The 17,449-nt window shown below is 42.0% G+C and overlaps 1 protein-coding gene across 20 annotated transcripts in view; it reads right to left on the reverse strand.

The window, feature by feature from the left end:
• PARD3 (par-3 family cell polarity regulator) overlaps positions 1-17,449 on the reverse strand; it is a 629,826-nt gene that overhangs the window by 168,579 nt on the left and 443,798 nt on the right. The window lies entirely within an intron of this gene.

The following is a 17,449-nucleotide window of genomic DNA, read 5'->3' on the forward strand; positions in this document are numbered from 1 at the left end:
TCCTGCCATTCAGTAGCCCAGGATTAAAATTTTACATCGGGTTACTTTAATCGCTTTTTAAAATTTTTTTATTCACGTGTACAATGTTTAAATTATTTTTATTATTAAAGTTTTACAATGCTGGGTCGATTTCTCCTATACAGCCAAGTGACCCAGTCATATATAGATATATATACACACACTCTTTTTCTCATATTATCTTGCATCGTGTTCGATCACAAGAGATTAGTGACAGTTCCCTGTACTGTACAGTAGAACCTCACTGGATTTTTTATTAGAACTTTCCAGAGAATACCCTTTTTTTGAAAACAGCCTCCATACCCACAGTTCTTTAGGCGAAACAAAAACAGCAACCACCCAAATCCTCACGGTGCATCTTTGTGAAACAACAAACAATCTATAAATGTATAGAACTGAGGGCCTAACACCTCAAGTGCCAGAGGCTAAAAATCTGCATCTGAGTGGGTTTCTCTTAGCACTAAAGCAGGACAGTCCACAATCACCTATTTAATAATCTCTCCGTAAACGACGATTCTTCTTTACTTGAACAGTCAGGTTTATTGGAAACATTCATCTTCGTTTAAACACTGACAAACAAGGCCGTGTTTGCAAGGTTCAAAGTAAAAGGGATACTTTCCACTGCAACAGTACATTGGGCTTATTAAATGAAAGCTTTAGGGCAGTCTCATCAAATACTGTTCCGAAATCTGATGAAAAGCTATTGCGAAACGTGGCGTCTGAGACCTGGAAATCTGTAGGTGATCACAAGCAAACACGAGGAATAAATGCATGAATCAAAACCAGTCCACACACACTTCCTCAGATGGGCGCTGAAGTCAAGGCTCTCCAAGAAAACAAGAAAATATTCTGCCCTTCTGGCCTCCGAAATGCCTCAGAAGCCTCAGACTTAGCATCAATTCTTTTTCCTGCTCTGTTCCTTTTTTTTTTTTTTTCTTTTCTCCAGACCCCATAGCCTGGAATGCATGGGCTCCCGACTATCAAATAATATTTGTCTGTAGTGATTTGGTCGCCAGATGTTTTAAAAAAAGAAATCATCTGTAGACAGCTATTCAACTAAGCATTCATAAATATGTAACGTATCCAGAGCATTGCCTTCCAAGCACAAAGTTAGGACTCTGACTTACAGTGACAATTAATCATATTGAAAAAGAGGCGTTGGATTTCCCGTCGTGGCGCAGTGGTTAACGAATCCGACTAGGAACCATGAGGTTGCGGGTTCGGTCCCTGCCCTTGCTCAGTGGGTTAACGATCCGGCGTTGCAGTGAGCTGTGGTGTGGGTTGCAGATGCGGCTCAGATCCTGAGTTGCTGTGGCTGTGGTATAGACCGATGGCTACAGCTCCAATTCCACCCCTAGCCTGGGAACCTCCATATGCTGTGGGAGCGGCCCAAGAAATGGCAAAAAAACCAAAAGAAAAAGAGGCGCAAAAAGGTAGGTCCAAAGCTGATCTATAATGGTGTTGTTGGGAGTATATGTCTTTCTTTTTAATACCTACCATATTATATTTATTTTATTTTTTATTTTCCTTTTCTTATTTTTTATTTTTTGTCATTTTCAGGGCCACACCTACAGCATATGGTAGTTCCCAGACTAGGGGTCAAATTGGAGCTACAGCTGCCAGGCTATACCACAGCCACAACAACGAGAGACCTGAGCTGCATCTTTGACCTACACCACAGCTCATGGCAATGTCGGATCTTTAACCCACTGAGCGAGGCCGGGGATCAAACCTGCATTCTCATGGATGCCAGTCAGATTCGTTTCCACTGAGCCGTGATGGGAACTCCCCTATGTACCTGATTTTATTTTATTTTATTTATTTTTTTTGTCTTATTGCTATTTCTTTTGGGTGTACCTGATTTTAAATACTGATCTATGCATGAAGTGTACATGGGAATATTTCATGTGTTCAATAAATTAACACTATGTCATAAATAAGGGAAAGAATTCTTAAAATGTTAACATAGAAAAAAGTTACAATAGCACCACCTTTAAAATGATGTATATTATAGCATTGAAAACTGCCAGTAAACTTAAGTTCCATAAAACAACTCTACCCTTAAATTTTAATGTTATTTAGAAATTAGATGATTTCCATTACAAAAAAAAAAAAAAGAAAGAAAAAAAAATCCGAAGAATTTAGGCCTAACCTCTGATAACTTCTCAGCGTTCCCATTGGGGTGTAACGGAAACGAATCTGACTAGGGTTTGATCCATGAGGATGTGGGTTCAATCCCTGGCCTCACTCAGTGGGTTAAGGATCTGGTGTTGCCGTGAGCTGTGGTGCAGGTCACAGATGAAGCGCGGATCTAGCATTGCTATGGCTGTGGTGTAGGCCGGCAGCTGTAGCTCTGATTGGCCTCCTAGCCTGGGAACTTCCATATATGCATGGGGTGTGGCCTAAAAAGCAAAAAAATATAGAAAAGAAAAGAAAGAGAGAGAGAGAGAGAGAGAGAAAGAAAGAAAGAAAGAAAGAAAGAAAGAAAGAAAGAAAGAAAGAAAGAAAGAAAGAAAGAAAGAAAGAGAGAGAGAGAGAGAAAGAAAGAAAGAAAAGAAAAGAAAAGAAAAAAGAAAAGAAGAAAAAATCTGACAACTTCTCACAAAGGAGAAAATTACATGCTATGCTTTTAAAACTGATTAATACAATGTGCTAAAAATAAAAACTTTATTTTTGTCAATATAGCAATAATGCCTAAGAGTTAAGCATGATGATTGCCTACATAAAGAAAGTGCCAACATAAAAAACTGTCACATCTCAGTAGAAGCTAACATCTAGGACTTCATGTTCATTCCTCTGACAAAAGTGTACTGAGCATCTACGAGAGGTACTGGGGAGAGGACAGGGCTGGCCAAGCTAATTTGAGTGTCATTAGCATGTAGATAGTATTCAAAGCCAAAGTGAATTCCATTGTGAAAATTCTGCAACATGTGAGGCACCTGGAAATATAAACTGTATTATATTCTAACATCACAGAAAGGGTTAAGTTCAAATCTTAATATATCACATTTACTTATAATAGAAATTCCTAAAGGTAAATCATTTAACCACTGAGTTTTCCCATTCATAAATATCCTTAGGGAGTTCCCGTTGTGGCTCAGTGAGTTAAGAACCCAACACAGTGCCTGTGAGGATGCGGGTTCAATCCCTGGCCTCACTCAGTGGGTTAAGGATCCAGTGTTGGCACAAGCTGCAGCATGGGTTGCAGATGTAGCTCAGATCCAGCATTGCTGTGGCTGTGGCATAGGCTGACAGCTGCAGCTCCAATTTAATCCCTAGCCCAGGAACTTCCATATTCCACAGTTTACGGTGTGGCTGTAAAAAGAGAAAAATGAAATAAATATCTTCTAAACAATTCAATGTTGTCACATTGACCTGTTTTGTTCATGTTGCTGATTCACATTCTAGATTTCATAGACTGAACCCTGTATCATATTTGAGAAACACTATGATGACACAAGATATATCATCTACCTCTACCAAAAGCGACAGTTTAATCTTACAAGAAGAATCTGCCATTTGAGTTCATAATACAAGGGGAAAACGGAGGTGGTTGACTTTTCCAAGCTTTAAAGCAGTTTAGATATTTTCAGCCCATCAACGTCCAGCTTTTTAATCTCAAATACATAAGATTATAAAGGAAAAAAAGTGAATTCCCAACTCATAATTAAGATCTGCATTTTTTCTCACTGTATTTGATATCAAAATATTCGTTTCCTAGGTTGCCTCCTAATCACCAGTACCACTATTTTATTATTTGTAAATTTCTTATCAAACTGTTCTACATTCCTTTTTTAAATTCGATTCAGGATTAATGTATGAAAAAGTGAATAAACCATAGATAAAATGTTTATTAGCATTTGGATATATCCCTTAATGCCTCCTTTAGTTAATAAATTATGTGATTTCTTTAAGGCATACCTAAAAGCACAGCGTATTACTTTATAATTGGGGTAAAAATGGATCCCTCAGCTGTAATTTTTTGACAAAATGAAATAGTGTAAGTGAAAAAAATACACCAACCATCCTAGAGGATAAAAAGAAAAAGAAAGTAACTATACCCTCATCCCTCTAATTGCCAATTTATTCTAGTGTTCTTAATTTACAGTTGCTTAATTCTTCCTGAAAGAATGCGGTGGGGGGGGGGGTGTCTGAAAAATTGCAGCTACACACGTTATTCCAAAAGTCAGTTTCATAGCTGAAGTCAGTAATCAACCTCTAAAGCCCACCATTTACTAGCAAGATGCTTAGGAACTGGGAAGACCTCAATTACATTTATTTTATTATCTTTTAAAAGCCACAGATGAAATTCAAATGGGTCATTTTCCAAGGAACAGCATAGCTGGAAAAATACTGTGCGAATAGTTTGTCAAAGAAGCAAAACCATTCCCAGAAGAGTCGGTTTCACGAACTGCCTTCTGATGACCCCACACACATGATCACCTCCATCACCCCTGGAAGAATCTGTTTGTCAAATCTTAAGACATATGAATATGGTAGAATGACCTTTAAAAAAAAATAGGGACAAAATGAAGAACAGAGAGCTTGGGGAAAAAACAAAGAGCTTGGAGGTATTGCTACATGGAGAGAAAAGGCAGAATGAAAAAAAGTACCAACAAGCCACTGAAGACTCCTTCACAGAGGGAAACAGTGGATGAGCCCACCTTATCAGAGGGGAATTGATTGCAACATCGCTGAAACATATGGCTTTCTTCATAAAGGATACAGCAATGTTTTCATTCTGCTAAAGTAATCTCCAAGTAATCTGCCAAATGGGTCCTACCGTGATGCGTTACAAATGAGATCACTGCTGTCTGCCAGATCAGCCATATACATTATTAGTGCAAAGAATGATGGGCAGGACAGGCACTTGTTGATGAACGGGGAAAGGGGAAAAAAAAAAAAAAAAACAGTCACAATGGAGTGCAACAAAATTCTGTTGTTTTTATAGAGAAAGAACTGTCATGAAAAATTAACCACTAATAAGAGTTTTGTGCTTTGCAACCGTCCCCTTGGGTTTTAGTAAATTAACCTCATTCTCTCTGCAGTACAAATAACACTGAAATATTTTACTATATATTAAACTGCGACTAAAATTAGAGATCTTTAAGAAAAATTAGGCTGAATGATAACACACAGCAGCTGGCTATAAATAAAAGACAAATATAATTGGCTTTGGAAGGAAAGGGCTTTTCCTAAACTCATACTTGAAAATCCAAGAGAGTTAAAAAGAAAGTCTTGGAAAATCTGCTGCTATATTTTAAAAGGGATGAACAGACTATCTAGTACCAATTATCTTGTGAGTTTTGAGGAATCATTTTTCAAATAAGATTTTCTTCTCCCAAATTCACTGAAATGTTACCTAGAAGTCTGGTATTTCTCACTGCTAATTACCAAGGTCTTCATGTCTTAAGAGGGCTTCGCAACAAGGCTCATCTTACTATTTACTCAAGAAATTATAGGTTAAGTGGTACTGCTTAGCTGGGGAGAGAATTGGAAAGGGCACAGATCCGAATTCCGTGTCAGCTTTGCCCGACACTCGACTCCCGCCCTGGGATGTCAACACAGTCCTCTAACTCAATCCTCTGCCCTGAGTCCTGCCTCTCCTTGCTACAGGGTTGCACCGTCACGTGATTCAGTCACTTCCTTTCTCCAGAAACTTGTTCCCTCTTTCTGGAACCTTCTGTTTCTGGTGGGGGCATGTGTTTGCAGAGCCATTGTACCCAAGGGGCCGAGTTCAAGAATCCACAGAGCAAAAGTGAAGCCCCTGCACGGTGCCATTCCTGCATCCCACCCAGCTCACTCAAACCCAAGCAACATCACCAGCTTTTAATCACCAGCTTCATACTTTTCCTACACAGTTCTGGATCCAACTTTCTCTAATTACTCTTTTCCAATTGATTTTAGCACAATCGTTCCCCACATTCTTGGTATGAGTGCTAACTTCCTTCAGCTCATCACCCTGGTGATGAACCTAGGAATTGACTTTTGCCTTAAAGCCCCGCCCCCCAAAAGTAGCTGTTCTAAATTTTAGCTGAAGGAAATAAAAATCTAGCCATGTACCTCTGTAGATGGTTCTAGCACATTCCTGCCTAAGTGCACTGAAGCGCTGGGTGCACACAGATCTGAAAACAGAAGCCTAGAGACGAGTCCCCTTGTGCAACATCTTTCTTTGACAGACAAGGAAACTGACCCAAGAGGTCTGTTTGCAGAGCTGTCCTGAGACACCTGATGAGCTAGGAACAAGAAGCTGGGTCACCTCCTTGAGTTTAAGAGACTTTGGTGGGTCTGAGCTTGGAATTTCCCAGGGAAGAGGATTTAGCAATTTAATAGGGCATCTGGCAAGTAGGCAGCAAAGCCAGAATTCACGCCCATTTTGCCACACCCACCACCTCCAGCTTTAGCAACCAAAGACAGCCAGTCTCTCAATGCTTTTATACTGAGAGCAGCTGGTAAGACATCTTCCCAGAAGTAAAGGAGATAAACCTTGTACTGCTGGCAGCAGTGAGGTTCAAGGGATACTGTTCCTCAATGAACTTCTCTTTGAAGGCCAGGAGTCCGATCCGAGGTCAAGAATGGATCTTAACCATTGGAAAGGATCATACAAACCACCGCACACCCATTTCTAGGCCACTGCCAATATCACTAAGTGTAGTGACCCTTGAGAAGTCAACGCCGACCATGTGACCGATGCAAACACTGCCAGGCAACGGCAGAGGCGCGTCTAACCGCCCAGACCCAATCAGAGGGTAGAACAGCTGTGTACATCTCTCTCGTATAATGATGTGCTCATGGTTTCTGGCTCTGTGTGTGTGTGTGAGTGTGTGTGCACGTGCATGTGCCTCCGCCTCCATTTCATAAATGAGAAAAAGAAAAAAAAAAGTCACTTCTAACGTGTCATTCTCACATAGGATCGTACCCATTTTAGTAGCATTTTGAGAAATCGTTGCCATGGTCATGCACTGATTCACTCAGCAGTTGCTTGGGGCGATGCTGGATGAATCAGGGAAGAGAGGTTGATGAGGAAAAACAGAAAGCTCTTATTTAGGGAAGAAAAAAAAAAAAACAAAACTCGGTAATCAACCATGATGAGAAGGAGCCTTGGAATGGTACGTGACAACTTGATAGTGCACTTGTCAAAACGGGAGGCAGTGTTAAGTCAGCAGAGTAGCTGGAGTTCTCTTTAAAAAGAAATTCACAAACTTGAGCGTCATTATTTGATTGTGTACAGTTTTCATCAGTGCTAGTCTGATGAGATCTAATAAATGAAATTTGGGTTGCTTAGCATTCAGAAAAAAAATAAGCGATTTTTTTTTTTTTTTTAAAGAACAAATCGCTTCTACTTAACCAAGCTAGAACAGACACGTGATGTTCCCTTAATGGATAACATATCCTTCCCAGGACCCCCATTAAATGTCCTTAGAGGAGCCCTCTTCCCCCGCATAGCCTGTGTTATCGAATCAAGGATGCACAGATATGCCTAGTACCCAACACCACAAGAGTCCTGGAAGGGTGTGGCGCAGACAAGTAAGTATTAAAACAATTAAGGGAGTTCCCTTAGTGGTGCAGTAGAAATGAATCCAACTAGGAACCATGAGGTTGCAAGTTCGATCCCTGGCCTCGCCCAGTGGGTTAAGGATCCAGCATTGCCAGGAGCTGTGGTGTAGGTCACAGACATGGCTCAGATCTGGCGTGGCTGTGGCAGTGGCTGTGATGTAGGCCAGCAGCTGTAGCTCTGATTAGACCTCTAGTCTGGGAACCTCCATATGCCACAGATGTAGCCCTAAAAAGCAAAAATAAAAATAAAATAAAAAATTAAGCACACAGCTCATTACCAATTTTGACTTAACAAGAATCATCATAAACTCCCAAGATCTTAAAAACTAAACCAATCCCCCCCCACACACACCCCCAAAAAAGGTAGGATTCAGATATAAAGACTTAAGGAAAAATAAAAACGCACAGTAATCCTTTAAAACACAAGGTAAATACATAAAGAACTCTGAAATAATATTTATAATCTATACTTGGAGCTATTCAAGTGAAATAACAGAAGATGGGTAAAAGTGTATCTTAATTATGATGTCAAAAATTCCCTGATGCATCAGCTAGTTCACAGACCACACGACGTATTTTCTGTAATACATACATTTCCTCTTGGTAAAAAGGGGTCGATCCATAATTACTGTTCCACACAGGATTTTGATAAGGCTTGATAGACTTCATTTTTTTCTCAAAATACACCCACATAGGTAATTGAACCACACTAACCCAAAATACCAAACACGTGAATGCAACTAAATACGCCAAGTAATTTTTTTGTTTCCCCTCCAACCACTACACTGACTTTATAATAAATGATATATTACAATATATAAAATAAAAAATATATATACACATGCACTTAAACACAGTAAAAACAACACACAATTCTGATTTTTCTAAATGCTTAATTTGCATTGAAATGGCCAAGTCCACTTTACATGATTTTGAGAGAGTCTTTCACGCAACTACTTCTCTGGGTCCTTTCTTTACCACTATACTCCTAATTCTTGCACTGTTCATTTTAATGCATTATTGTTTCATAATACAATACTACAAATTGCAAATTACATTTGGCTCAAGGAGTGATTATGAAAAATACTACCACGGCTGCCTGTGCTCGAATAACTCTGATAATAATGAGAGATTGATTGAGCTCAAAGCAGTCCAAGTGATGAGACGGGTCAATTTGAACATTTCTATTAAGCTTCTTTTGTTAAAGCCAACACTCCGCCAGGTCAGAGGCAAATAATCACACCCTCCATCTGGTTACCATGGTTTTCCTTTTCCTAAAGCGTCAGAACAATTTACTAAGTGGGACTGCCCCAAAGGCAGTTCCTATAAGAAATGCTAAGGAGACCTAAGTCAAAAAACACAGCTATTTAAAAGGGCACTAGAAAGAAGAAACAGCAAAAGATGAAATGATATTTCATAACACACCTTTTTTTTTTTCTTTTAGGACAAAGACTCAGTAGTATTTAGTAACAGAGATCTTCCTAATAATTTCTGTGACCACCTGCCTCTCTGAGACTCAAACGGGCATCCAGGTTGCACGTGTTTAGAAGGTAATGGAAATACACGCACAACATATGGATAGCGTTTTTGAGGCAGAAATACTCACCCTCAATTAAATAAGCATTGCGATTCAAATTCAATGTTCTGACTGTTGATCAGAGAGGCTGAGTTATAGGTACAGCTGAAAGACCCTCAAATACAGTCTCACCCTTCTTATGTTGACAGAGCAAATGAAAGCAGCCGACAAAGAGAATATGGTCACTGGCGTTTGAGGGGAGGGGAGGGAAAAAAAACCCAGCCTTTTTGTACAGCTCCCAGAAACTTTGAGAGATTAAAACTTCCCCAAAGATCTCATTATCTGTAAAGTTAAGGTGTCAGTCAGCACTTTTTTCTGTCGATGATAGAAAACAATTTCTGTGGATGCGCGTTTCTGAGAACGCCCTCTGCAGAGTCAATTAGGAGGCAGAGCTTTCCATGTTTTATCTTTCAGTTGATTTGCATATTCAGTGTAACAGGAAGTAGCTGACAGGCTCTTTTAAGGCCCAATAGGGCTGCGCAGGCAAATTACCAAGGGCTGCGGGGGCCGCACCTAATTCTGAGACCAAGAAAAGCAAGCCGATGCCCGCAGAGGCTGCAGCTCCCGGGGCCTCCGCGCCCACACCTATTCCACCTGACTCACGCCACTCTCATAAAGAACAAAGCACCCAAGGTGACGTACTGGGTGAAAAGCAGTGCTCTTGCAGGACACACCTGGCTCCTGGCAAGTCTGATACATACAGAAGATGATCATGTGACCCCCCAAAAATGGCAATGGCTCTTTTCTAGAAGATTCTTTATTCTTCTATGCCGGGGCTTTACTCCACCAGGATGCATGGCACTGTGTGCTTGTGTGACTCAGCTGTGGGTAAGAACCCAGCTGGGAGGTAGGATCCATAATCCTGGGATGAGTCCAGGGATCCAATGACAGGGGCTTAGGAGGAAAAAACATGTTGAGGTCTCACCTCCCATCAGCCTGCCCCTCCTGGGATGGGGACATGAAACCTGACAAATGGCCAACCACCGCCTCGTCCCTTCTTTGGCTGCAGAGTTTAGCAAAGTTTCCAGGACGGGACTTGCAGCTTTGTGCACTGGCTCGGAACTCCTCTCACTTTCACCTCCAAAGAACTGTCATGTCTGCACTGCCTGCTGTGTGGTCCACGACCCTCTGGCCAGCACAAGCCTCGAAAGTGAGGCTCTGGGAACAAGCGAGTGTTTGTGTTTCCTCCTGGAGCCAGAGCCAGCACCAATCGCATAGGTTTAAATTCCCAAGTCACCCCAGGTACAGCGGCTGTTACAGCAGATTACTCTGTGGCTTTTTTCCTGGGCTGAAGTTCAACCTGTCTGGTCTAAACTAGTACAATCATGGGATATTAATAAACCTGACCTCACTGAGAACAATGCATGCGCACACACACACAAGGATATATACACACATATTTCTGGACAGAAATAAACTATACATCTTTCTTAGCAAAGGCACTCAGAATATTTAGAACTAAAGCAGAAATAATTATTCAGAGGGGAGGAAAGCCCAGGTAAAAAGAACTTAACGAATAACAGGAGCCGACAGAGGTGCAGCACCCTAAAATTTCGAAAAGCTTTCCAGACACATAGTCCTTCATTCTGTTCTTAAAATGAAATGGGAAGAAAGCGGAGGTGAGGAACCTGAGGCTGACGGGTTAAACGCCAGAGGTGGCGGAGCTCGTTGGGAAGAGAGGGCTTCAAACGCTACACCCCAAATTCTTTCCACCACAGAACACACTTCTCCCTCTTGGGCTGACCTCAACCCCTTTGAACGCCCCCAAGGCCTGTGTTCATTTACACGTTAAGAGTTCATGAAGCAGAGCAAAATCTTTATTTATTGCACTGAAACCAACATTCAAAATAAACTGTGAGAAAGATCACCATGTAAGCTTCTTAAAACACGGAACATGAACTAGACTGTAAACACTTGCAAGTGGTCCATGTAATTTTAGCTCTGAGGCAGGGGTCCTCCACACAGAATGACGGCTGAGATGTGCCGCTGATGGAGGGACCTGAGGACAAGCAGGGACAAAACCGCAAAGCATCTGGGTAAACGCACCTGAAGGTCAACAACTCAAAGACATCTTGGACTACAGCTGAGATTGGGCAGGGTCACTTGACCTTGGCATCGTCGCGATTTGGGGTCAGATAATCCTATGTGTGTGCGGGAAGGGGGTTCTTGTGCATAACAGGCCACTGCACGCCAGTAGCACCCCCTTCCACTTGTGACAACCATAAAAGTCAGAGGAGGGCCAGCATCTCCTATGGGGCAAATCCCTGGGGGCTGAAAACTACCGGGCTAGGGTTTAAGACAAACAGCTAAGTTCCATGTTGGCAGCCTCATCATTTACAACAAAGAAGCGGACTGAGAGGACAGAGAAGGCAACTGGCCATCACTCAATAAATGCTCCATTTGTTTCACAACTACTTCCTCGCTACTAAAGAAGGAAAGCTCTTAATACAGAAGTGCTTAAGGCTGATTGCAGGCAGTCATCTAAGGCCCAGAAACAAGATCTAGTTGGAACCCTAGAATAAGTTTGAGAAATACATCCACACCAGTCAGTGGGCTAAAAAAGCACCAAAGTTGTACAATTGACATTAGAACACTCACAAGAGCTTGAACTCCAAAATCAGAATGACACGGGTTATTTGATAAGTGGCAATCAACACTATGAAATAATAATAAAAATACTAACTATAAAAAATGAAAAAACAGGCAGTGCACGGCTGGCAGAAATCATCACTCAATAACTAACAGATAACAGCTTTCTAACAAGAATATCTATATATTCAGCCCCTCCTCCATTTCCAGCCAGCTTCTCTAGGCTCCCAATAAGGGAAGGTTGTCACCATTTCAAGGGGGCAATATAATCAGGTTTTCCAGCATTTGTGGTCTACTCCCCGTTCTTTTGGTCAAGCCAAAATGATCTGGCTGGTGGTGGTGGGTCTTGGCCAGCCCAGCAGACTGAGGGTGGCCGGTGGGCCAGTGCTACGGAGCAGCTGCAGTTTTAGAGGCCGGAGGCCACCTGGCTTCAGAAACCAGGAGGTGGAGAGGCAGCTCCCAGGGGCAGGCAGGCTGCTCGTTGCCTCTACCCACATCCACTCCCCTCCTCCTCTTTCCAAGTAGAGCTGGATTTAGGAGGGAGAAGAATATGCCTCGTGGTGATAAAGCTATTTTCCCCAGCCTCCTTCGAAAACAGGAACAGAAGACAGTTAAGAGCCTAACAACAGAGCCAGATTCCTGGGTCAAAACCCCAGCTTTGCCTCTCGCTACCTCTGTGATTCAGTATGCTCAAACAACTCGCTGAACCTCTCGGCTAAAATGCGACCGCCATCAGACATTTATTTTGAGAATTAAATGAATTATATATTCACAGTGTCTTGGCACCTAAGAGCACGCAATCCACATTAACCATTTGATTATCATTGTTAGGTTTCATTTCTGACTCATAGAAACTGATGGTGGCACTTCTAGGAAGGTCCTTAAAGGGGCTGCCCCCACCCACTGCCCATACCCCAGCAGTTGCCTTTTCCCTATCCTGCTTCTTCTTCTTGCTTAGAAGTCTGACAAGATGCCTAGAGTGGTCACCACAAAGTGACAACGAGGACAGAAATTCATGTAAAAACATTCACGTTCGTAGTAGCCTTATTCGCAACAGACAAAAGGTGGATACAAACTCCATGTCTGTGGGTGGATGAATGGATAAGCAAAATGTGGAATATTATTCAGCCTTAAAAAGGAAGGGAATTCTGACACAGATCACCACATGTTTGAACCTTGAGGACATTTATGCTACGTGAATAGTCCAGTCACAAAAAGATCAATACGGCATGATTCCACTTATATGAAATACCTAGAGCAGTCGAATTCGGATTAAAATGGTGGTTGCTGCGAACATGGATGGAGAACAAAAGGGGACTTAGTTTCCATTTTATAAGATGAAAAGAGTTCTGGGGTGTTCTGGGGGTGGACGGTGGTGACAGCTGCACAAAAATGTGACAGTACTTAATGCCACTGAACAGAACACTTAAAAATGGTTAAGATGGAGCCAAGACATGGAAGCAAACTAAATGACCATCAATAGATGAATGGGTAAAGGTGTGGTACATGCAGACAATGGAATATTACTCGGCCATAAATAAGATGAAATAATGCCTTTTGCAACCACATGGATAGACGTAGAGATTACCACATGAAGTCAAGTCAGTCAGAGAAAGACAAATCATATAATACCACTTATATACGGAATGTGAAAAAAAAAAGATGCAAATGAACTTATTTGCAAAATAGAAATAGATCTATAAACATAGAAAACAAACTTATGATTATCAACGGGGATAGAGAGGGGGCAGGAGAGAGATAAATTAGGAGTTTGGGATTGGAAAATACCCATTACTATATATAAAATAGGTCAACAAGGACCTACTGTATGGCACAGGGAATTATACTGAGTATCTTATAATAACCTACAACAGAAAAGAATCTGAAAAACTATATATAAAAGAATACATATACTCAATCGCTTCGCTGTGCACTTGAAACTAAGACAACCTTGTAAATGAATTATACTTCGATTTTTTTAAGAAAGTTTTAAATGATTGGAATGGTAAATGTCTCGTACTTTACCACAATGTTAAAAGATAAGTACGTATTAAGGGTGGCTGAATACAAAAGTGGCAGGGACGCTGCTGACACTCTGGGGCCCCCATACAAGCCTTGCATGGTCGAACTTCACCCTTCTTTTCAATTAGAGAAAAATAAGCTGTCATCTTGGAACCACCATTCCTTGGGTCTGTGCTACAATCAAAACAATTTTCTCACAGATAAAATCATGGAGATAAGAAGGCAAGACGGAGTATTTCCTTCCAGGTGTCTGGATTCCCCACCAGAAAGGAAGACTGTCTTCTTTGCCACCTCTTTGAAAACGATCCCATGTGCACATCAACACCTCAACTGGTTCAGCCCCACAGCTCCCAGTAACTAACTTTCTCAAGACATCCCCCACACGGTCAGTCCCCAGGGGCCAAGGGACGGCGGGGTTCGGGGGTGGGGAGCCAAGAGCCCTCCGAGGGGGAGAGAGTAGAACGGAGAACCCCAAGAACCCCCGAAAGCCCCAGTCGTCTATTCAAGCCAACACCGCCATTCCAGCTGACAAAGACTTTTCAGTGGAAAATAAGACAACAACATTCCCTGACTCAGAAGTGATTTCATTTCCCCTCATTGTTTCTGATGCTATGTGGGCATTTCTCCAGTTGGAGAGCAGATGCCTTCACACACTATCTTATTTGGCTGTTAATAGGGTTTCTCTCTAATTAGACGGCTGCCTCTCAGTGGCATGTATTCGGGACAGTGGAGGATGCTTCTAGAAGAAAATACCCTTTTCCACCATGGACCAGACTACCTGGAAAGAATATGAAAATTCTGCTGTAGTGAATTACAGAACTCCCATCGCACAAGAAAAACAATGTTCAAAGGAGTTTTGCCAGACTAAATAGACAGAGGTCTACTCTAAGAGTAAGAGCATAAAACTTTGACAGTAAAGATAATAAGACCCATATGGATAAATGATTTAAATAAGGGACCTTTTCAAAAACGAGTTCCATAGGAAAAAAATGTTATATAATTTTTTTTCTAGTTGTTCATTAAAATTGAAACAGCAGATCTAAAGTCTTAGTAATAACCTTCTAAAGCAAGGTAATGGTTTCTAACTATGACCAAACAATAGCTAGCTATTTGTTGTCTGCTTTTTAAAAATTACTCAGCTTATAATATCTCGTTACTGAAAACATAAAAGAAGTCAAAATTGTGTCACAGCAGGAAATACATACAATCCTACACTTTCCTGGGAAATATATTTCCAGAAAGAAATCTAGTTGAAATGTTTTTGAAAGCAACAAGGGCTATAAAGCGCAGAATACAAAGAATAATTCATGATATTAAAATGCATATAAAAATAATAAAAAGATTTTTTTTAATGATGCGTATCAGCAGAGCACAGCCAGGAACCCTTCAGGAAAGACCAAGGAACTAAAAATCACAGACATGCTCAATATACCAATTCAACGGTCTATATAAACCATTAACAGTTTGAACATACCCCAAATTTCATATCCCCTTGGATGGAACATAAAACATGAGCAGTGTTGCCTTGAAAAACAAAGATATCTGCAAATTGCAGTTTATTAAAAACTTTTTTGAAGCCATGGGAATGGAAGCACTCATGAATCTTGGGGAAATAGGTCCTGGGAAAACCAAATCAGAAAATGTATGCAATACAGAATGAGACCCTGATGATGTGTCTTAATAGTTAAAAGTTACAATTTTTTTTTTTTCCCCAAAAGACTTTCACCCAAGGTAGTTTTCAAGCTGGTGCTCTGCTGAAGCCAGCCATTTCTCTGACCTCAGGACTTTTCTTGTTTTGTAAACATGGGAGAAAATTAGAGGGAGTCCTATTGTCACTTAGCAGCTGAGCCATCAGCATCCACCCGCTCTGATCACGTGCACAGCTGCCCACAGGAGGGAACAGGATAGAGACAGAGGTGGTAGACTCTGCCACCTCAGAAAGAAGGTGAGAGCCCCCAGTCCGCCAAACCATTCAATCACCCCATTCACCTCTCCTCAAAGTTATATGTTGGTAATAACTTACTTAAATTAATTCCCCATATCCTAATCTCTACAACCTCTGTGAAACTCTGCAGTTGGGATTAACAGGCCTCCATGTGTACCTGCAGACAAGGTCCAACATGTCCCATTTCCTCCAAACATGATCTTCCTTTGGGGTCTTCCTGTCAGCGTGCGACTGTCTACCCAGCTGATGGAGCCAATACCCGGGAATTATTTCTCACTGTTCTTTCTCTCTCATTCTTTTCATCTGACCAAATACCCAAGCCCCTTGACGCCTCCTGAGAAATACGTATCTTCTCTCTCTCTCTGCTCGGCCACCACCATCTATCTTTGGCAATGATTTTTTTTACAACCGTGACCTGGCAGTGTTCCTGCGTTCCCTCTGGTTCAGCTCTTTCAGTTCTTAAAATGAAACGTTAGAATTTTGTACTTACGGTTACCAAAGGGGACAGGCTGGGGGTGGGAGGGAAGGACGGGGGGTTTGGGGTCAGCATATCACGCTGAGGTCGATGGAACGACTGGCCGACAGGGACCTGCTGTAGAGCACAGAGGGCTGTGTCTGGTGTTCTGTGATCATCTATGTGGGAAGAGAATCTGAGAGTGAATGGATATGTGTATGAGTGTGGCTGGGTCACTGTGTTGTACAGAAGATAGTAGCACAGCCTTGTAAATTAACTATGCTTCAGTAAAACTGTAAAAAAAATAAATAAATTTTAAAAAGTAACAATTTTATTAAAAAAAAAAAAAAGGTGAATGTTCTCAAGCCAACCTCCTGAGTGGCTTCCCAAGGCCCTCAGGGTAAGGTCCCAACTGCATCACGAATCCTTCATGACAGGTGACCCTGTCCCCCGGATGCCTCCAGCCTCTTCCCCATCACAACTCGGCAAAGCTAAAGGATTGCTACCCTGTAAACAGCATTTTTCAAATCGTGCGTTGCCATGCATAAAAGATTTGGTTGATTTGGTGGGACTCACCTAGCATTTTTAAATGAATTACAGGATAACAGCCACAGCAGCTAGCATTTACCCAGAGCATTCTTTGTGCCAGGAAGGGTTCCAAAGCGCTTGGTACATATGAACTCACTTTAGCGTCCACGTAGCCCTGTGAGGCAGCTCCCATGATTATCCACATTTTACAGTTGACAAAAGGAAAGCACAAAAGTGTTCGTGAACTTGCCCCAAACGCGAGGCTGCTGAGGGCACAGCTGGAATTTGGACCCGAGCCATCTTGCTTCCGAGTCCAGGCCCTTGACCTCTATCCTCTGCTGCCTCTCAGAGTCAGCATCCATCGCGTGGGTGAGGGGCAAGGGTCACATTGCAAACTGTTCATCTGAGTTACCTGCACACTGGGCTGCAAGTGGAATGTATTTCTTGCCGAGGTTCGTATCAAAAGAGTTTGGATCCCACTGATAACAAATCCCCCTCTCCTCCGGAAGCCCCTTCAGATACAGAACTCCCAACCTCGGTGGGATCTTGGTCAAGGTCATCTTCCAGAAGGAGGCAGACTCTTTCCCTGGGTCTGGGTCCACTGGCTCTAATCCCCAACCCCCACAGGCCCTCTCCCGAGGCCCAGGGGTGGTGGTAGTGGGGGCTCGCTCATGGCCCCCTGCCCAATCCCCCAGACCTGGCATCACACCTGGCCTGCAGCAGAACTCCAGTATTTGTGGAATGTGCAAATGAAAGCTTT

Source organism: Phacochoerus africanus, chromosome 12 (genome assembly GCF_016906955.1).
Source record: "Phacochoerus africanus isolate WHEZ1 chromosome 12, ROS_Pafr_v1, whole genome shotgun sequence".
NCBI lineage: Eukaryota > Metazoa > Chordata > Mammalia > Artiodactyla > Suidae > Phacochoerus > Phacochoerus africanus.